The sequence below is a fragment of the Salarias fasciatus genome, chromosome 1 (genome assembly GCF_902148845.1).
Source record: "Salarias fasciatus chromosome 1, fSalaFa1.1, whole genome shotgun sequence".
Taxonomy (NCBI): Eukaryota; Metazoa; Chordata; class Actinopteri; order Blenniiformes; family Blenniidae; genus Salarias; species Salarias fasciatus.
The window spans coordinates 39,816,201-39,838,616 of record NC_043745.1 but is presented as its reverse complement, the minus strand read 5'-3'; the positions used below and the strand labels follow the sequence as shown (position 1 = coordinate 39,838,616).

General features: G+C 50.5%; 1 pseudogene; it reads right to left on the bottom strand.

Annotated features, from left to right (window-relative positions):
* Positions 1 to 4,601: 4,601 nt before the first annotated feature.
* LOC115389292 (uncharacterized) lies at positions 4,602 to 22,383 on the bottom strand (annotated as a pseudogene).
* Between the last annotated feature and the right edge of the window lie 33 nt (positions 22,384 to 22,416).

Sequence of the window (22,416 nt, the reverse complement as noted above, 5' to 3'; positions counted from 1 at the left end):
CACATAAAACACAGCAGAGCAGCGGTAGCGGCTCGGCTCCCAGCTAGCGTGGCTCCCAGTTAGCGAGCGTCCCGAGTGAACTAAACATGTCGGTGGTGGCCGACAACGACAGCGAGACGCTCTACCTAACCCGAAGAAAGTGTGTTTAGCAACACTGACTGCACGTTGATGCAACCGGGTAGTAGTGGGGCCCCATTAGGGAGGTTCCACACGTGTCATTGTAATGTGTCCGGGGAGTTTCAAGTTGTGTCGCTGATATCCGCCGTCTTCTCCGCCAGCCCCCTTCTAGCAACTAACCGGGATACTCGGAAAAGGGCCCCATGCAGGGGATTTCGACACGTTGTCGTTGCAGCGTCTAGTGTAGCGCCTTTAATTGTCATTGAAATTGACTGATGTCAGCCGTCCCTCGGGACCCCCTTCAGCTCGGGACCCTAGCCAGTAGCGGCGCCTCTGTGGAGAGAAGCAGCTGCTGCTCATTCCGCCTCCGATTTAAACAAAAAAAAAATCCTGGGCAGTGTGGTGGTGGGACAGGATCTCACCCAACAGGACCCGAGGGTTTTCACTAGGGATGAGCGAGTACACCACTATCTGTATCTGTATCTGTATTGTTTACCCATCCAAAATCTGTATCTGTATCTGTACTCGGAGGGGGCTGGTCTAAACAGGAAGTGGGTGTGATTTAACTGGAAACGGGCTGGGGCAGAAATTGGTGCATTATTTAAGTCTGAAATTGATATGGATTGCTCAGAAGTTGCTATATGATCTTCATTTGAAAACTATTTACAGAGCAGTCTCAATGGTACAATGTACAGATTTTTTTTTTATTTTAGTCAGAACATGAATATTTTTAAAGTTATATAAATGATTATTTATTCACACAAAACCCTCAGAAATAAAATTTTAATATTTTTGGTCACAATAGTAAAGGAACTATTTACAGAAAAAGTTTTTTATTGAGTCAGAACATGAATATTTTAGTTGTATGAATGCCTCCCCCCCCCATGACCCCACTGGAATCTCCCGGCGTCCAGGGAAACATCTCATCCGCCCCTGCTGAGCTTCCTGGTCATGTCCACGGCTGCAGGGACATGACCAGGACGTGGACCTCGGTCCAGTATCATCTCTCTCCCACAGATCACAGCCTCCCAGTGGAGCACAAGCCCAAATTATTATAAGAAAGAAAAAAAAAAAAAAAAAACGAGGGAAAACGAAACTTAAAAACCCTGAGCGTGCACAATCGCCCGACGTTTCAACCTTCTAAAGGTTTCCTCAGGCACAATGCACACTACAAAGAAATAAAATACCGCATTTTTAATTTATCAGCTCCGATTGGCTTCTCTCACCAGGATCCTGTCGTCTCGGCGGAGCACGGAGCAGAATGAAGGACCAATGAGGATCTCCCATCAGCACAGGACGAATATGACAGACAATGCTCGGGCTGTCCTCGGATTCGGAAAAAATGCATTATCCGTAACGAGTACTCGTTTAAAACGAGTATTCGGCTCATCCCTAGTTTTCATAACCCACCAACAACCGAAACTACGCCTCTGCTGTGGATCTTGTTCATCAGTTCATCTGATTTTAATTAGTGGAGTGTAACTACACTTTTGGTATGCAGTTGTACAGTTACTGTTCTCATATTGTTTCAACGCCTCATTTGACAGGTATTCTGACTGTAATTCATCTGGAAAAGAGAGAAAACAAAAATAAAATTAAAGATGATCTGAATGTTTGTACCATTATTAGTTACATTTCTGCTGATATCGTGATAATATCGTTATCGTGATTTTTTGCCCACGATAATCGTGAAGAAAATTTGATATCGTGACAGCCCTGAAAGAAACAATCAAGCAAGAGCAAGAGTCTGAAGGGTCTGGAGGGTCTGGAGGGTCTGGAGGGTCTGAAGGGTCTGGAGGGTCTGAAGGGTCTGGAGGGTCTGGAGGGTCTGGAGGGTCTGGAGGGTCTGAAGGGTCTGGAGGGTCTGGAGGGTCTGGAGGGTCTGGAGGGTCTGGAGGGTCTGAAGGGTCTGGAGGGTCTGGAGGGTCTGGAGGGTCTGGAGGGTCTGAAGAGTCTGAAGGGTCTGGAGGGTCTGGAGGGTCTGAAGGGTCTGGAGGGTCTGGAGGGTCTGAAGGGTCTGGAGGGTCTGAAGAGTCTGAAGGGTCTGAAGGGTCTGGAGGGTCTGGAGGGTCTGGAGTTTCTGGAGGGTCTGAAGGGTCTGGAGGGTCTGAAGGGTCTGGAGGGTCTGGAGGGTCTGGAGGGTCTGAAGGGTCTGGAGGGTCTGGAGGGTCTGGAGGGTCTGGAGGGTCTGAAGGGTCTGGAGGGTCTGGAGGGTCTGGAGGGTCTGAAGGGTCTGGAGGGTCTGGAGGGTCTGAAGGGTCTGGAGGGTCTGAAGAGTCTGAAGGGTCTGAAGGGTCTGGAGGGTCTGAAGGTCTGGAGGGTCTGGAGGGTCTGAAGGGTCTGGAGGGTCTGAAGAGTCTGAAGGGTCTGGAGGGTCTGGAGGGTCTGGAGTTTCTGGAGGGTCTGAAGGGTTGAAGGGTCTGGAGGGTCTGGAGTTTCTGGAGGGTCTGAAGGGTCTGGAGGGTCTGGAGGGTCTGGAGGGTCTGGAGGGTCTGAAGGGTCTGAAGGGTCTGGAGGGTCTGGAGGGTCTGGAGGGTCTGGAGGGTCTGGAGTTTCTGGAGGGTCTGAAGGGTCTGAAGGGTCTGAAGGGTCTGGAGGGTCTGGAGGGTCTGGAGGGTCTGGAGGGTCTGAAGGGTGAGGGTCTGGAGGGTCTGGAGGGTCTGGAGGGTCTGGAGGGTCTGAAGGGTCTGAAGGGTCTGGAGGGTCTGAAGGGTCTGGAGGGTCTGGAGGGTCTGGAGGGTCTGAAGGGTCTGGAGGGTCTGAAGGGTCTGGAGGGTCTGGAGGGTCTGAAGGGTCTGGAGGGTCTGGAGGGTCTGAAGGGTCTGAAGGGTCTGAAGGGTCTGGAGGGTCTGGAGGGTCTGAAGGGTCTGCGCTTGGTGAGTTTCTCACAGGAAAAGACGTTTCCGCTTGTCTTTGCGTGTAGAGAAGCTAGAGCTAAAGAGCTAAAGCTAACCTTTAGAGAAGCTAACGCATGACGTATTGTTTTGAAGCACTGATTGGTTGAAGTAGCTGTCAGTCAAAGTCCACAGGGGAGAGGCGGGATTTTCAGTGAAACAGAGCGTTTTCTCTTCCGGGTTTCAGAATTAACCCAGAAAATCTTTTATTTAACACAAAATGACTTTTCCTTGGCGCCAAAAATGAACTATTACCATGTTAGAGCCATTTCTAGGGTTTGGACGAGCTAAAAAGCAGGATACAGGTCCTTTAAAAGAAGCTCAGAGTTTAAAAGTCAGACCAGACCCTCCTGAGCCGGATTAGACCGTGCTGAGGTTCTTTCAGACCTCGGTGGACTCTGGACCTCGGTGGACTCGGTGGACTCTGGACCTCGGTGGACTCGGGGACTCTGGACCTCGGTGGACTCGGTGGACTCTGGACCTCGGTGGACTCAGTGGACTCGGTGGACCTCGGTAGACTTGGTGGACTCGGTGGACCTCGGTGGACTCTGGACCTCGGTGTGAAATCAGGACTAAAACAAGGTTTTCCCCCACAGTCAGTAGACTTGTGTAAAACCTGAAGAGCTCTGCTGGTTTTCTGTTTTCACCTCGAGGCCACAGGAGGGAACAGCAGCGAGAAGAGATGACGAGATGAAGAGATGACGAGATGAAGAGATGAAGAGCGATGAGATGAAGAGATGAAGAGATGAGAGAGATGACGAGATGAAGAGCGATGAGATGAATTCCACAGAAGGTTTTGACGGCAGGAAGAAACATTACGGCTCCGAACGGCTGAGAAGCTTCAAAGCTGCTAATTACTGCTGATTCCATCTTTCACCCGTTTATTCCCCTGAAAACAGCTGGAAGAGGGAAGATGCTCTATCCACTGAGAGCGAGCGAGAGAGAGAGAGACATGCTCATGTGGGACATGTTGGACTCAGCTGTCAGGAGGACCGAGTCTCCTCAGATCAGCTCCTCTGATAAACAGGAGGACGGTGAGATCATCACAGAGATTCAATCAGCTGCTGCTAACGCTAAAGCTAGCATGTAGCTCAGTGATCAGAGGAGAGAGAGAGAGAGAGAGAGAGAGAGAGAGAGAGAGAGAGAGAGAGAGAGAGAGAGGCAGAGGCAGCAGGACGTCTCGGGTTCCTGTCACTCTGTGATGAATGAGTGGAAACACGTCCTCCGTCCCCCGTCCTCCTTTTAGCGCTGCTGTCCCACATAATGTCCCACTTTACAACCAGGTCTGCTGTCTGCAAGCTCGAACCGGGGTCCCGGCTGCACGCCTCGAGGCGTTCTGCCGCCGACCGCCTCGTGGCGGTCTCTGTCAGCAGAACGTCTCCAGGCGGTCTCTGGCGGCAGAACGTCTCCAGGCGGTCTCTGTCAGCAGAACGTCTCCAGGCGGTCTCTGTCAGCAGAACGTCTCCAGGCGGTCTCTGGCGACAGAACGTCTCCAGGCGGTCTCTGTCAGCAGAACGTCTCCAGGCGGTCTCTGTCGGCAGAACGTCTCCAGGCGGTCTCTGGCGGCAGAACGTCTCCAGGCCGTCTCTGTCAGCAGAACGTCTCCAGGCGGTCTCTGTCAGCAGAACGTCTCCAGGCGGTCTCTGTCAGCAGAACGTCTCCAGGCGGTCTCTGTCGGCAGAACGTCTCCAGGCGGTCTCTGTCGCAGAACGTCTCCAGGCGGTCTCTGTCGGCAGAACGTCTCCAGGCGGTCTCTGTCAGCAGAACGTCTCCAGGCGGTCTCTGGCGACAGAACGTCTCCAGGCGGTCTCTGGCGACAGAACGTCTCCAGGCGGTCTCTGGCGACAGAACGTCTCCAGGCGGTCTCTGGCGGCAGAACGTCTCCAGGCGGTCTCTGTCAGCAGAACGTCTCCAGGCGGTCTCTGTCAGCAGAACGTCTCCAGGCGGTCTCTGTCGGCAGAACGCTCCAGGCGGTCTCTGTCAGCAGAACGTCTCCAGGCGGTCTCTGTCAGCAGAACGTCTCCAGGCGGTCTCTGGCGACAGAACGTCTCCAGGCGGTCTCTGTCAGCAGAACGTCTCCAGGCGGTCTCTGGCGACAGAACGTCTCCAGGCGGTCTCTGGCGGCAGAACGTCTCCAGGCGGTCTCTGTCAGCAGAACGTCTCCAGGCAGTCTCTGTCAGCAGAACGTCTCCAGGGGTCTCTGTCAGCAGAACGTCTCCAGGCGGTCTCTGTCGGCAGAACGTCTCCAGGCGGTCTCTGGCGGCAGAACGTCTCCAGGCGGCGTCTCTGTCAGCAGAACGTCTCCAGGCGGTCTCTGTCAGTAGAATGTCTCCAGGCGGTCTCTGGCAACCCACCGCCGGTGTCCGTCTCTCACTTCTCAGAGAAGACATCAGTCACGTCCCCTGTCTCTTCACCTCCGCCTGCCCCTCCCCCGCTCTCTCGCCCCTCCCCCGCTCTCTCGCTGCAGGAAGTGGGTCACAGGAGGCCCGGCAGAGAACCGGCGCTCCGTCTGCTTCCACTGCAGAGCCGGAGAACCGACGCGTCCAGAACCCGGGCTTCAGTCAGGACCAGGACCAAACTGGATCTGAAACTGGATCTGAAACTGGATCTGAAACTGGATCTGAAACTGGATCCGATCCCTCAGATCTCATGAAAACAGGAACTCTCCTGGTGTTGGACTGACGGTCCGTATTCCAAACCGGGACCAGCACAGTGCCAGACCAGACCCCCCCCCCCCCCGGCTATAGCGGGGGGGGGGGGGGGGGGGGGGGGGGGGTGGTAAACGACGCCCCGCTCCAGGGTCCACATTGAGGGTCTGGATGAAGATCCAGACTACAGTCCTGAAAGGCCGCCTGCTGCTTCCTGGGTGTTTTTCCAAACCCAGAACCAGATCAAGATGCAGACCTTGACCCAGACCCAGACCCAGACCCATACTGAGATCAAAATCAAGGCCAAGACATAGACCCAGACCTAGACCCATATCCAGACTGAAACCCAAACCCAGATCCGGACCAATATCCGGATCCACATCAATACCCAGATCCAGATCAATACCCAAACCCTGACTCAGACCCAGACTCAGACCCAGACCCAGATCCAGACTCAGACTCAGACTCAGACTCAGACCCCGACTCAGACTCAGACCCAGACCCAGATCCAGACTCAGACTCAGACTCAGACTCAGACTCAGACTCAGACTCAGACCCAGACCCAGATCCAGACTCAGACTCAGACTCAGACTCAGACTCAGACTCAGACCCAGACTCAGACTCAGACCCAGACCCAGACCTATACTGAGATCCCATTCAAGGCCAAGACCTCAACCCAGACCCACACTCAGAGACAGACCCAGATCCATTTCCCAGGTCAATGTCAATACCTAGACCCAGATCCATACCAAAACCCAGACTCAGACCCACATCCAGACTCAAACCCAAACCCCGACCCAGACAGATATCAATACGCAGACCCAGATCCAGATCCAGATCCATACCCAGACTCAGACCCAAACCCAGACCCAGATCCATACCCATACCCAGACTCAGACCCAGACTCAGACCCAAACCCAGCTCAGACCCAGATCCAGATCCATACCCAGACCCAGACTCAGACCCAAACCCAGATCCAGATCCACACCCAGACCAATACCCAGATCCAGATCCAGATCCACACCCAGACCCAAACCCCGACCCAGACAGATATCCAGATATGTATCAATACCTAGACCCAGACCCAGACCCAGAACCAGACTCAGACCCAAACCCAAACTCAGACCCAGACCCAGACACAGACCCAGACCCAAATCCATACTCAGATCCAGATCCATGCCGAGACTCGGACCCGGACCCAGAGCTCATGTTCTCCTCTCACAGTCCCTCCTGGCTCCTGGACTCGTTCTGCCATCTAGTGGCTGCAGCCTGTCATTACACAGAGCGGGGCGTCACAACATGGACCGGGATCAGGCTGAACCGGCAGGAGTCCGGTCCGGTTCTGCCTCGAGGACAGAGTTTAGATGAAACCTGCAGAAGCAGCGGACCTGAACCAGAAGGCAGGGTCTCTCCCGGTCCCTCAGATCCGGACCAAGCCAGGAGGATTTACAGAACCGGTCCTCTCTCTTCTGACGGCATGTTCCTGTTGCTCTCCTGAAAGTCTTTGTTCTGTTGGTTTTACGTCCATGCAGGATTTTCTCTTCTAAATGTTTCCATGAAATGAAAGAAAAAAAAAACACGAATGAAAGAACGAAAGAACGACAGAAAGTCTTCAGTGACTAAATCTTGTTTATTATTGGATCTGCTTCTGAAAATCTCAGAGGAATCAAGATTTGATTTTTTTTTAACATGAATGATCAACCGATATTGCTATTATTAGTATTTTCAGATTTTTGAGACATTAAAAATGATTCACCATCTAAAAACCACAAAGCGCTGTAATTCAGAGAGGAAAACGAGAACCTGGAGAACGAAGCGTCACCGAGGAAACGGAGGAACAGTCCGGCGAGGCATCGGCTCCGAGTCCAGAACGAGCCCGAGACAGTGACTTCACAATAAAACAGGAAACAGACAGACGGTGGGGGACTTCACAATAAAACAGGAAACAGACAGACGGTGGGGGACTTCACAATAAAACAGGAAACAGACTCACAACGGAACCAGATCGCTTCCAGGAAGGTTTGTTTTGTCCCGTTTCCATGGAGATGAAGCCTGATTGCATCCAGGAAGTTTGTTTTGTATCGTTTTCATGGATACGGAGCCTGGTTGCTTCCACAAAGGTTTGTGTTCCCCCGTTTCCATGGAGACTGAGCCTGATTGCTTCCAGGAAGGTTTGTTTTGTCCTGTTTCCATGGAGACGGAGACAGAGAGTTTTCAAAAAGTTGCATTTTCAGTGGCTCTGGACACGAAACACAATGAAAGTTAAGTGTTTGACGTGAAGAAGTCGTGGCACAGAGGAGGCGGATCGGCGCATCGATCTGTCTGCTGATTGGACGCTGACGTCTCTCAAGGTTTGAAATGAAACAGTTTATTAGTTTAAATGTGAGACGATGAACCAAGAACCCTAAAACCCCGGAACAACTTTTCAACAGACAGGAGAAACTTCTGCAGGTTTCATGTTTCAGCTGAAGCTAAACGCTGATATCTGACGGCGGACATCTTGGTTCTCCAGAGAACCAGAACAGAGATCAGGGCCAGGGCTGCGAGAAGGCAGCCAGTGATGAAGACCAGGTTCAGGTTCAGGGTCAGGGTCGGGGTCGGGGTCGGGGTCAGGGTCGCTGTGAACAGAGAACCATCAGACTGTCACTGAAACGAGGCGCCGTGCAGCGAGGAAAACGCCGGCCACCTCCTCACCTGAGCCTCCTCGCTCCCCCGTTGACCTCTTCAGGCGCAAAGGACCCTGGGAGATGAAGTGACGGGCGCTCTGGATGGCCGTGTCCCTCCGGCGGCGGCGGCGGCGGTCTGCACCGTCCGCCCATGTGGCGTTCAGGCACCCCTGGGAACACCGTGTGTTTTTGTTTCCTGCTTCACACACGACGACGGAACAGCTGATGTAAACCTGGAAGGTCAAAGGTCAAGAGGTCAGCAGGAGTTCTGCTGCACGTTCTACTGGAGAGCCGCAGAGACTCCGTCATCCCACAAACTCCAGATTTTAGAGCATCTTCCTCCTCCAATCCAGATTATAGAGCATCTTCCTCCTCTGACATCAGATCATAGATCATCTTTCTGAACACGGAGTCTTATTTTGAAGCGGGGTTCTGCTGGTCTTCAGTAGACCCCGGCTGGTTCCTGACCTGCTCGTATGAACCGATGAACCTGAAAGCCTCCATGCTGAACTGGAACTTGTTCGCTGGCTGGAGTTGTAGACCTCCACCGTCGGGTCCACTCTGCACCTGTCAGAGCAAAAACAAGTTCTTCTTGAGGTGAAATGGTTTAAACCACCAAAATTTCAAAATTGGAACGAGGCTGTTAAAACCAGGTTGAAAAACAGGTCAAAATATAAGGAACGTTAAGTATCAAGAACTGAAGTTAAAACCTGAAAAATACATCATAAGATCTAGGTTTTATATAGAAATCAAAACTAGTTTGAAGCTTCCGGAGCTGCTTTCGCCTCATTTTAAAGGTTAAATGTTCTTCATGGCTCCAGATCAGCTGGACTAGAGGAAAGTCACTGGAACGGTTCTTCTGGTCATGAAAGCTGCAGAACCCGGGAGCCAGGGCTGATCCAGGATCTGTCTGAGGTCACTTGGTCCTTCTCATCAGCTCCTTGGTTGTTATCTGGCCATATATCCAATTAACTCGATTAATTCGATTTTATTTTTCAATCGATTTGAAAAAAAAAAAATTAAATCTCAACACAGAGTTGAATGTTTTCTGTCCCTCCGCCATTTTGACGGGACACGTGTAATACACACAGTGGCCACACTGGGAGGACTGGCGCGGTAGCACAGACTACTGCCAACATTCTCTTCCGAATGAGAAGACCGGCGCCCCGAGAATCCCACACTGCCTTGTGCAGCGTTATCAAAGCAATGCTTTTCACAGTGAAACACGGTCCATTCCTCATCTTTACCCATAATGCACTCGGCCAAATTATCAGAAAAACAGAAAGGAAAAGGCTGCTATAAGACACAACATGAAATAAAGAGCGGCGCGTCACGATTTTACGGCGCATCGCGATTTTATGGCGCGTTGCGATTTTCAGGCGCATCGCGATTTTCAGGCGCATCGCGATTTTGCAGCATGCCGCGATTTTGAGGCGCATCGCGATTTTGAGGCACATCGCGATTTTTCAGCGTGTTGTGATTTTGTGGCACGTCACGATTTTGCGGCACATAGCGATTTTTATAGGCGCATCGCAATTTTGTGATGCGTCACGATTTTGCGGCGCATCGTGATTTTGCAGCGCATTGCGATTTTGCAGCGCATTTCGATTTCACGGCGCGTCGTGATTTTGAGGCGCATTGCGATTTTGCAGCGCGTCGCGATTTTTCAATACGCAAATATGATAAAAATGAAAATGAAACTTAAATCGCGTGCTTTGAAAAACAAATAGATTAAAATCATTTTTTTGGATTTCAATCCAAAAAAAAAAATAGAGATTTAATTTTCTGGCGATATCGCCCGGCGCGAGCCTGAAGGTTCCTGATGGAGGAACCCACCCGTGGTGGAGGATGGAGTAGGTGGGGGCAGAGTCGGGGTTGTCGTACGGCGCCGCCCTGCAGGTCTCCACAAACAGCTGGGTGTCTCCGACCGAAGCCGAGACCTCGATCTGCATGTAGATCCGGGTCCCGACCTCGTACAGCAGGGGGTAGGAGTCCGGGTCCACCATGGCACCGTACGTCCGGTCGGGGTAGAACTCGAACGGTAGGTGAAGGTTCCCAAGCCGTGGTCCCACACCGTCACCTCCTTTCTGTGCGCCACGAAGTTCAGACTGACGTTCCCCCGTTTGGGGTACTGGCAGGAGAACCGCAGGTCCAGCAGGGCCTTCCTGGAGACCACAGCGCCGCCGTCGGAGGCAGTGATGGCGTTCCTGAAGACGAGGAAGTCCTGGTCCTCCTGCGGGGACAGACGGCGAGAACAGACCTCATCCCGCTCACACACAACAGCGCCAACCAGTGGACCAACATGAAAACTACCCTGGTTTCAGTGTTTCTGATGTTTCCATGGAAACAGCATTGTTCAAAACGTCGTGAAAGACAATAAGAGCGGGACAGTGATTGTTGAGACAATAAGAGCGGGACAGTGATTGTTGAGACAATAAGAACGGGACAGTGATTGTTGAGACAATAAGAGCGGGACAGTGATTGTTAAGACAATAAGAGCGGGCCGGACCTGGATCCGGGTGCCGCAGGCATTGAGCGGCACTAGCGCCACCACGTGGCTGCGGTTGGAGAAGCGCTGCAGGCTGCAGGCGGTGCTGGACGGGTCGCTGAGACGCAGATGGTCCTCCTGGAGTCCAGACAGAGAGGACTTGTCCACCTCCAGCCGCATCCAGGAGTCTCCACAGGTCACATGAGAGACGACTGCAAAGAGACGTTTTTAATTGTAGGAGGTGGTGCTAATGCTAATGCTAATGCTAATGCTAATGCTACTGCTGCTACTACTGTTACTTCTGCTGCTGCCTCGGAGCCTTGGTATAGAGCCACTGAAAAGGTTCTTTGGTCAGGATGGATCCAGAACCCTGATCTGGATCCATCCTGACTGGAGTTTAGACATGATTCCAGACTCACTCTGGTTCTTCACCACCTCCAGCAGAACACACCTCATCTCCGACTGATAGACCTCCAACCTGAAAAACACCGAGTGGCTCCGACGTCAGCTGGCCTGGGCAGAACATGCAAACTGCAGAAGACTCAAGCAGCACGTCTTCCCACTGTGACAGCGGTTCAGTGAGATGAGCGACCCGACTCTGGAAGCGGGAATCGAACCGTCGCTCACCGGGCCACTGACTCCACTGCAAAGCACACTGGGTAATGTTGTCCCAGCTGGTCCCGGGTGGGGGTCAGGCGCAGGACGAACTCCTGGCGGGCGGTGCGGCGCTTGGCCACCTGCAGGGGTCCGCTCAGGATGAGGTTCTGGATCCTGTGAGAGAACAGAGCGCCGGTCAGCACCCGCCCACCCGCCCGCCCGCCGCCCCGCCCGCCAAACCCCCGCCCAACGTACGAGCTGAGCGCCGCCTCCGCCCGAACGCCGATCTCCAGCAGCCGGCCCACCTCCACCCGGATCCGGCGCGGCAGCGGGTGTCGGGGCCAGGAACCGGGGCAGGTAGAGTCCGTCCTGGCAGGAGGGGGCCGGCGGGTCCACTGCAGGTCAGACAGCAACAACAAGGTCTGTGAGTCTGAGCCCCCATTTCCATGACGACCATTCAAGTCCCGTTTCCATGACGACCACTTGGAAACACATCATTTTTGCATTTTTGATTCAGAAATTTTGTGTTCACAGAAAAACTTTAGGAAAACAGTTTCCATTTCCACTGGGCAAGCACCAGGACCAGGACCAGGACCAGGAGAATGTGAACCAGGACCAGCACCAGTACCAGGACCAGGAGAATGTGGACTAGGACCAGGACAAGGAGAACCTGGATCAGGACCAGGAGAATCTGGACCTGGACCAGGACCAGGAAAATCTGGACCTGGATCAGGACCAGCAGATTCCGGACTGAGACCACGGAGCCCAAGTGTTTTCAAAAAGTTCCACCTTGGAAATGCTTTTCACAGTTGTGTCATGCAGCGTTGTTGTGGTAACAGGACCCAGAATGCTACTGAAAACGTAGGCTCTGCAGTCCTCAGGACCGAACTCTGGTCTGGTCTCTGGTTTTGAATGATTTAACGGCCTCATCGGTCTGACTGTGGCTGAAATCGGTCGTGAAGCTGCAGAGCTGCTCTCTCTCCGTCCTGCTCACTGTTAGCATTAGCTTAAGCTTTTGAAGTGATCCTGACTGGATGAACACGCTGGATGTTCCTCTTACCTAGAACCGAGAACTGCAGCGGCAGCTTGCTGAGGGGCAGCGCCCTGGACCCCAGTGGCCTCGTGGTCATGGGAGTCGACCTCCAGCTCCAATGTCCGGGGCTCGTCGGGTGGGTGGATGCTGATCTTGTGGTCTTTGATGGTGTGGTGTTCCACCACCACCTCCAGGGTGTGGTAGGTTGGTTTGTGGTTGTGGTTGTGGATGGTGCAGTGGTCCACCACCACCCCCAAGGCCTTGTAGGTTGGTTTGTGGTTGTGGTTGTGGATGGTGTGGTGGTCCACCACCACCTCCAGGGTGTTGCAGCTTGGTTTGTGGTTGTAGTTGTCGGTGGGGCAGTGGTCCACCACCACCTCCAGGGAGTAACAGGTTGGTTTGTGGTTGTAGTTGTCGGTGGGGCAGTGGTCCACCACCAGCTCCAGGGAGTTGCAGGTTGGTTTGTGGTTGTAGTTGTCGGTGGGGCAGTGGTCCACCACCACCTCCAGGGAGTTGCAGCTTGGTTTGTGGTTGTAGTTGTCGGTGGTGCAGTGGTCCACCACCACCTCCAGGGAGTTGCAGCTTGGTTTGTGGTTGTAGTTGTCGGTGGTGCAGTGGTCCACCACCAGCTCCAGGGAGTTGCAGGTTGGTTTGTGGTTGTAGTTGTCGGTGGTGCAGTGGTCCACCACCACCTCCAGGGAGTTGCAGGTTGGTTTGTGGTTGTGGTTGTCGGTGGGGCAGTGGTCCACCACCATCCAGGGAGTTGCAGGTTGGTTTGTGGTTGTGGTTTGTCGGTGGTGCAGTGGTCCACCACCACCTCCAGGGTGTTGCAGGTTGGTTTGTGGTTGTGGTTGTCGGTGGTGCAGTGGTCCACCACCTCCAGGGAGTTGCAGGTTGGTTTGTGGTTGTGGTTGTCGGTGGTGCAGTGGTCCACCACCACCTCCAGGGAGTTGCAGGTTGGTTTGTGGTTGTGGTTGTCGGTGGTGCAGTGGTCCACCACCACCTCCAGGGTGTTGCAGGTTGGTTTGTGGTTGTGGTTGTGGGTGGTGCGGTGGCTGTCGCCCCCCACCAGCCAGCCTGTGGTGGTGCGGTGGGTGTGGTCGGTGTCTGATCCGGGCGGTGGACGCCTTGTCTCCTCGTGATGCTCAGCGGAGACCGGTGGACTCGGGACCCATCCCTGTACACCAGGCTGATGTGCCGTTGGGGGAAGTCCTCCACCACCAGCTCAAACCCATAAACCCTGGGGTCGGCGGACGAGCGCCGGAAGTGCAGCGCGCAGGAGTCCTGATGGGAACATCGACAGAACGAACATGGGTTCCACCGGTCAGCAGCTGTTTCTGGAAGTGACCCTCCACCTCACCTGGTCCAGAAGGAACCCCGCAGGCTGGCTGCAGGTGCTGCACTCCGAGCTTCTCTGGAGGACGCTTCCATATCGGCACCAGACCCGGTCGCCGTCGGGGTCAAACGATGCCAGCCGGTACGTCCGAGGACAATTCTGAGGAACTCTGCACAAACCGCAAGCTCAGCGTTTTTATTAGAGCTTCAGTGGAGGAGCCAACTTCCTGGAGTCACTCCAATGCAGGACCACCGCTACTGAGGATAGAACTGCTGATTTCTGAGCTTTTACTTGGTAAAGTCTTCTTCAACTCAGAAAATTAATTGGCAAAGACGGAAATAGCATGTAGCATTAGCATTAGCATTCGCTGAGCAGCCAGCACTGTGTGGATCAGTTTGAGTCACTGATTTAGTTTGTGTAGCTACATCAGTTCATGGAGGAAGATGCTCTATAATCTGGATGTTAGGGAGGAAGATGCTCTTCTGAGAGGACTGAGCGCATTGATGTTGAGAAGGTCCCAGCATGGTTCCCTGAGGAACCCCTCAGGTGATTCACAGGCTGTGTTGTCTTGCAGACGCTCACCTCAGTAAAGGAAGGACGGCGATATCTGGCGATCTGTTTGGTTCTCCGGTGTCCGACCGTTGTCCCAGATCCACCAGCATGTTCCAGCTCCAGGAGGACAGACCGTTCCGTGTCGGGACCCAGCAGCAGGAGAATGTCCTGGTGTGTGTGGACCGAAGGAAAACACTCTATCATCAGCTGATCCACATTCTGCAAAAACCAGAACTGGGACAGCGTCACACGGTGCTGAAGAGTTCAACGATCCTCTCAAAATCATATACATGCTCACTTAATTCACAAGTATTGATACATTTATTTATTTATCGAATAATTATCATTATTATTATTTTATTAATTATTCTGGACTGATAAAAAACATTTTAATTAAATGTAAACTAATTTTTGCTCTTGGAAGCCTTGGACGGCTAGCCTGGTAAACCAGCTCCGCCCACTCCTTATCCAGATTTGGATTTTGAACTTGGGTTCAGTCTGGATAGGAGCCCATAGAAGCTTCTTGCAGGGGGTGTCAGTTACTCCTCTGACTGACAGGCACTTCAGCCAATCAGCGTTTCAAAACAAACACGTCATCAAAATGCGTCAGCTTCTCTAAGGGTTAGCTTTAGCACTTTAGCTTTAGCTTCTCTACACGCTAAGACACGAAAAAAACACTTTTTCCTGTTAGAAACTCACCAGGCGCAGACTCTTGCTCTTGCTTGATTGTTGTAATACTTGGTATTTTGGCTATAACTTTACTTATTGCAGCTTTCAGACGATGGTTAAAGTTAAAGTCTGTAATCTCCAGTATGCGCAGCGATAGCATCACTTCCAGTTTAGCCACTGGAATTTGCCCATTAAAAAAAAAAAAGAAAGAAAGAAAGAAAGCGTCAACGCTGATTGGCTCAGCCGTTTCACGACCGAGTGAAATCCCCTTCTATGGGCTCCTACCCAGACTGAGCCCAACTCCAAATTCCAAACATGGATGAGGAGGGGCGGAGCGGGTTTACCAGGCAATTGGACGGCGGTACAGTGCTGAACTCAAAGACCCTCAGCAAGTGCCAGAGATCAGGAAGAACAGAATGAAGGAACTCCAGCAGGTGGACGGCACCACCCTGCCCGGAGAGCTGAAGCTCTGCTACTTCCAGTTCGACTCACTGCCCGACCGATGTGGCCACGAGACTATCGCAGGCCAAACAGGTGGAAAGATGGGTGAGGGAGGGGCTCGGGTTGCCGAGGAGCCTGAGCAGCACTGGGCTGTCTGGAGGGCAGCCCCGGCACTGGAGTGACCCCTCCAGGGCACAATCCGGGGCAAAGTTCTGGAGGAACTGAGATGCCTGGTCGACAGATCCCCCTTGTCAGCCTCGATGGTACGTCCAACGGAAGGGATAGGCCCATACGGTTGGTACCAACAGGAGTTGACCAACCGCCTTCGGGGCTCCACTCCAGATTTTCTGTGTGTGGTGTGTGGGGGGGGGGGGGGGGGGGGGGGTCTCCCTTATTCTTTGTCACTCCTGTCACGACCACAAGGCAGTGGTGCTATTTTACCCATAGCTGGGGGTTGCTTTGTGTGGCACCAGGGTGTTTCCACACCCCGGTGGGCCTGCATGCCTCACATTCGGGCCCAGCCCACGGGGGACCACACTCCTCCCTTAATGCAAGAATAAGCTTCTTGAATTCAAGAAGCTTCATCTTCAGAGCAACAGACGATGTCCTGCCTGCTCCCACCAACTCACACTCTGGGTGGACCCAGAGTCCTGTCCTCTGGGCTCGTACCAGCCTCACTCCAGTACATCTTAGGCCCAATCCCATTTCTCTTTCTAGCCCTACCCCTTAGCCCTCCACCTTGCCCGTACCCTTTAAAATGGAGCACTAAGGGGTAGGGCCGAAAGTAAACCCCTCCGAATTGGGACACCCCTTCGACAATCACGTACGTTATCAGTAGTCGCCGCTGCCGATGACGTAGGCAGATGCGACAATTGTTTGCCGAAGAAGAATGTTTTTCTTACATTTTAAAACTTTACTCATTGAGAAAATACTTACATTTATGAACTTCTTTCGTTGCGGATGCTGCCATCTTGCCGATCTTGCAAGGCTTTCTGGGAAATCTGTCATACCCAGTGGCGGCGATGGGGAGGGCCGGCGGCCGTTTCCACCCACGCATTCCAAACACAACAGATAGACGATTATTTTCAATAAACTGGTTTCTTCAACACTGCCCGCCTGGAATGCGTGAGTGTGGGAACGAACGCTACTCGCAATAAAGGCGGGCAAAACAAGCGCTCCCGCACGCTCCTCGCCACCGGCCGCCACTGCATCATACCCCTCCGTTTGGAGTGTGCCTCGGGAGAATCTCCGTTTGGAGTGGTGAATAGCCCTTGCCCTTCCCCCTAAACCCTTCATCATAATGACAATCGGGACACTCCTACCCCTCCACGTGAATGTGCAAAACGGAGGGGTAGGGCCAAGGGGGAGGGCTAAGGGGTCAAATGGGATTCAGCCTTGGTAGGGTGCCAGACCAGTCTGACTCAGGGCAGATATACCTGGCGGCAAACCAAGTTCTGAGGTGCTTTAGCAGTGGAGCTAGAGGCCAAGAGAGGATCCATCAACACCACGCCTCTCACCCCAGGACCAGTTTGTCCAGGAGGGAGAGAAACAGATGTCAAACTCTTGTCCTCCTCAGCTCAGAAAACTACAGGGAGTTGGAGACGGGGAAATGGACCACCGTCTCATTTCCACGTGAGATTGCAGCCAATCTATATCCAGATTTGGTCTTCTGGTCGAAGTCCTGGCAGCGGGCCTTTCTCATAGAGCCCACTGTCCCCTGGAGGACGCCAGGGGGGGGGATGCCATGGGGGAGGATGCCATGGGGGAGGACGCCATGGGGTGGGGGGACGCCATGGGGAGGACGCCATGGGGAAGGCCTTTGAACGGAAACAGCTTCGTTATGCTGACCTAGTGGCTGAAGCTGCAGCGAGAGATGTGAAAGCTGAGGTGCGGCCAGTCAAAGCCGGCTGCAGAGGCTTTGTAGGCCACTCCATCACAAAACTCCTCAAAGACTTTGGAATTAGTGGGCCGATACAGAGGAAAGCCATCAAAGCCCAGACTGTGGATGAGGAGGAAGGATCCTGTCTGGAGGGAGGAGCCAACCTTTTGACACACACCCAGGTCTGAGCAGCCTGTGGCGGGCTACCCTCTACAGAGAGTGTGTTGTGGTAAAGTGTCGAAACACTCAATGAAGTTGAGGTACACAACTGAAGATGTGTCAAGGGTTAGCCTCTGTCTGTTGAAAAGAGTCTCTGGCAAGACGTGTGCGACAACACCTCAAGTAACCTTGACAACACTTCAGGTATTAACGACAACACTTCAGGTAACCATGACAACACTTCAGGTATTCACGACAACACCTCAAGCAACCTTGAAACACTTCAGGTAACCATGACAACACTTCAGGTATTCACGACAACACCTCAAGTAACCTTGACAACACTTCAGGTAACCATGACAACACTTCAGGTATTCATGACAACACCTCAAGTAACCTTGACAACACTTCAGGTATTAACGACAACACTTCAGGTAACCATGAAACACTTCAGGTAACCATGACAACACTTCAGGTATTCACGACAACACCTCAAGTAACCTTGACAACACTTCAGGTAACCATGACACACTTCAGGTAACCATGACAACACTTCAGGTATTCACGACAACACCTCAAGTAACCTTGACAACACTTCAGGTAACAATGACAACACTTCAGGTAACCATGACAACACTTTATTTATTTATTTATTTATTTATTTATTTATTTATCTATCTATCTATCTGTCAGGGACAGTGCATATTGATCAACACGTCTTTTCTAATAAGAGTGTAAATAAGCCAGAGTTAACCATAGGCTAATTTACATCTGTAGTCCCTGAGCAGGTTGTTAAAATGGAAAAATAAAAACCATTTATACAAAAACATGTAATCCACAGTACAGTACAATACAATAAAATACAATACAGAAGATGTTGGAGACATATGGGAAACACCAGTGACAGAATTTAGCTTGTACTTATCCACGATTACACGTTTAGTTTGTTTTGAGCCATGTCTTGAGATTGGATTTAAAGGTGAAGTAGTTAGCGGTCTGTCTTACTATGATAGGGAGACTGTTCCAGTGATGTGAGCCTCTAACGGAGAGGACTGTCCCACCAAACACTCTGTCTGAATGGTACCTCACAGTCCCCTCTGGCAGCCGCCTTGGTTCTTCTGGGACCACATTCTCTTCGTTTTATGAAATTGTTTAGTGGTGGAGGTGCAGTCCATTTAATATCTTGAAGATCAGGCATGCATCTAAAAAATGCGTAAAGCTCTTAAAATTAAATAAGTTGTATTTTTGAATTATGTGACAATGATGGTAACGGTTGGGCTTTTGACCAAGTGTTTTTAATGTTTGTTTATATAGGGATTCTATGGATTTCAAAGTGGTTTGGTTTGTCTGTGGCCAGGCTGTGAAGCAGGAGTTATGGGGAGAAGATCATGGCATGCATAAAAAGTTTTGCTGCATCTATGGTTAGGTATGGTCTTGTATGTCTGAAATTGGCCAAATTGAATTTAATCGTGTTTTTTACCTTTTGAATGTCAAGTTTGAATCTAATATGATTCTGAGATATTTAAATTCTGACACAACCTGAATACTGTTTCCGTTGATCACAATGTCAGGGTCGGGTTCTGTGGACTTGTGTGAGAAAAACATACAAAGTGTTTTGTTTGTGTTTAGATGTAAGCATGAGTTCCTCAACCAGTCACACACATGGACCATGGCTGCATTCAGTTTCTCTGCTGCTTGTTGTTTAGGTTCAGCATGTGTATAAAGAACTGTGTCATCGGCGTACATTTGTATGGAGACAGTTGGACAGACTGAAGGCAGGTCATTTATGTATAGACTAAATTCAAGAGGCCCCAATATTGATCCCTGGGGAACTCTAAAGTTACAGTTGAGATATGTTTTTTTTTTTTTAATTAATTTGTTTAAGAGAAAACAGGAGCAACGCATATTCATGAACATTTAAATAAATGTAAATATGTCAGATTTAGCCTTAGGTTAATTTCCATCTGCAGATTTGTTGACTGCGATTTACCAATACGGACACTTTGCTTCCTGTTTGATAAATATGAGTTAAACCAATTAACTGCTTGCACAGAGAAATTAGAAGAAGACAGCTTTGATAAAAGTACCTGATGGTGTACAGTATGGAATGCCTTCTTAAGGTCCAGAAATACTGCCCCACAGCGCCACCTGTATCCAACACTGACTGAGACCTTCCAGAAAATAACAGTTGGCAGTTTCTGTTGAATGGTTGGAGTGAGAACCGAGCTGAAGTGAGTGCAAAGGAGTGTGGCTTCTGTTCAGATGGACAGCCAGCCACCCATTTCTCAGCCACCCTGGACACTACGGTAGTCCTACTGATGGGCCTGAAATTAGCCACGTTTGTTTGTTCACCGGCCTTATAAATCGGTGTCACAACAGCCGTTTTCCAAGTATGTGGAAAAATACATTGGTTGACAGAAAGATTTATCAAATGAGCTATCAGCCCAGCTAGTACATCCTTGTGTGTTTTTAGGAATGTTATGTCCGTGTTATATGTATCCTTTGTTTTTGAGTCTCTTAAGGAGCTCGTAATATCTGCCACTTCAGAGTTGGTGCATTCTCCTATCCTGAAAATTGGCTTGACATCCTTCAGTGAAATGCATGTCCAAATTCTGGCAGAGAAGCTTTTGGCCAGTTCCTCAGCTGAATCTATAAAAAGCTATTGAAGGTGTTAGCTCTCACATCATGATCTTGTGTTGAGATTCCATTCACTATAAGTTCATGTTCCTTTGTTTTCTGATCTTTATTTCTCCCTGTTAATTTACTAAGATTTTTCCAAATTAGTTTTCCATTCCCCCTTGCGTCTTCTATTACGTTAATAAAAAAAGTCAGCTTTAGCTTTCCTTGAGTTCCTCACTACCTTATTTCGAAGACTTGTGAAAATCAGTGTTGCAACCAGTTTTGAGTGATCTCTTCAGCCAAGTCCTGCTCTTTCATCTGCTGCCAGAGGGCGCCATTGAGCCATGGCAGGGCATTCTTTTGCTCAGGTCAGCATTCATTGTTTGTCATTTACCATGACAACATCTCAGATGTTCAATGCAATGTCTCAGGTAACCATGACAACGCCACTGTAACTGAGACAGAAGCAGGTACCTCATCTGGAAGGGTTTGTCGTCCCAGAGCTTCCACAGAGAGACTTCTTCGGTTTCACACCACCGCCTGCTGGACTGTGGACTGTTGATGCTTCTGTCAATGACACCTGTGATCTCTGAGTCAACGTGCCACAGTTTCCATGGTAACAGTGCCAACCCTGCTGGAGGCAGCTGTCAAAGGTCGCCCGCTTACGAAATTCAACCTGCGGAGAAGATCAGAGGAACCGTCCATCCATCATCCATCCATCCATCATCCATCAGAAATCTTCATCCATCCATCCATTCATCATCCATCAGAAATCCTCCATCCATCAACCATCCATCCATCATCCATCCATTCATCATCCATCAGAAATCCTCCATCCATCCATCCATCCATCCATTCATCCTCCATCATCCATCAGAAATCCCCATCCATCCATCCATCCATCAAATCTCCCATCCATCCATCCATCCATCCAATCATCCAACCATTCATCCATCCATCCATCCATCCATCATAAGTCCTCCATCCATCCATCAATCCATCCATCCATCCATCATCCATCAGAAATCCTCCATCCATCCATCCATCCATCATCCATCAGAAGTCCTCAATCCATCCATCCATCCATCCAACCATCCATCCATTCATCCATCCATCCGTCATAAATCCTCCATCCATCCATCAATCCATCCATCCATTCATCATCCATCAGAAATCCTCCATCCATCCATCTATCCATCCATCATAAATCCTCCATCCATCCATCAATCCATCCATCATCCATCAGAAATCCTTCATCCATCCATCCATCCATCAGAAATCCTCCATCCATCCATCCATTCATCCATCCATCATTCATCCATCCATCATAAATCCATCCATCCATCCATCCATCCATCATCCATCAGAATCTTCATCATCCATCCATCATCCATCCATCCATCCATCCATCCATCCATCCATCATAAATCCTCCATCCATCCATCATCCATCATCCGTCCATCCATCAATCATATATCCTCTATCCATCCATCAACCCATCCATTCATCCATCATCCATCCGAAATCCTCCATCCATCCAGTCATCCATCCATCCATCGTCCATCATCCATCATTCATCCAGGTCACAACAGGAGCCATTTTAAACGTTTTGACCAGACAGATCGTTGTTTGCAGTTCAGCCTTTTGGGTTTTTTCTGTCAGTTTTTCCACTTTGAGGCTGCAAAGCATTCAGATGAAATGAAAAGAAATGAAACAAGAATAAATGAAATTAACTAAATCAAAATGATAAATGAAATGCAATTTTAGAAATAACTTCACTGAGTTTAAAATAAATCAAAATAACATGAAATGAATTTTAAAAGGTGCATCTTGACAAGAGCAGTTCCTTGTTTCGCCTGACATTATGACTATTTGATTTTAATTTGATTGATTTATTTTAATTATTTCTTGTTCAGAGTGTTTGTTGATTTGAAATAATGTTTTGATATTTAAACAAACTAAAAGAAGACAATTTATGAATTAAATTATTTCAAGGAGAAACTCTTTGAGAATGAAGATTGTGTGAAATCACAGAAAGGTTTTCGTCACGATTTCTCTTCAAACAAGCTTCGATTTGGAAAAACTGAACCTTTGTTTTTAATTCTGGAGCAGACACTTGACCGATGCCGAGTGTTTCTCACCCTCAGCGACCCGTCGGCGTTTCTTCCTCTGAAGCTGAAAGTCGCCGAGGCCCCGGAGTAATGCGAGGCCGAGGCCGGAGGCACCGCCGGGATCAGCAGGAGCGGCAGAACTGCAGGGATCATCAGGAGCAGCAGGACCGCCATGACGCCTCTTCAGACCGCAGCCCACCTCTGCAC